Genomic DNA, 275 nt, shown 5'->3' with positions numbered 1-275 from the left:
TGATGTATTAAATAAAGTTAAAAATAATAAATTTTAACTTTTTTTTATTAAAAGTTTTTGTTTTTTAAGATTTGTATAAAGTACATATATTTTGCTTATTTGTTATTTTTATGTGTTAGACACATTTTAGATACGACATTCATCTGGCATGTATATTTTTTGTGTTTAATCGTGTTTTAAAAAATAAAAAATTCTTTTTCAGACACTCTTACCTAGACAAACTTACATCATGTATCAGCGTGTTCAACTTTATTCTTAACATGTATTATCAAAAT

Source organism: Arachis ipaensis, chromosome B05, assembly GCF_000816755.2.
Source record: "Arachis ipaensis cultivar K30076 chromosome B05, Araip1.1, whole genome shotgun sequence".
In the NCBI taxonomy this organism is placed as follows: domain Eukaryota; kingdom Viridiplantae; phylum Streptophyta; class Magnoliopsida; order Fabales; family Fabaceae; genus Arachis; species Arachis ipaensis.
This window is presented reverse-complemented; position numbering follows the sequence as displayed.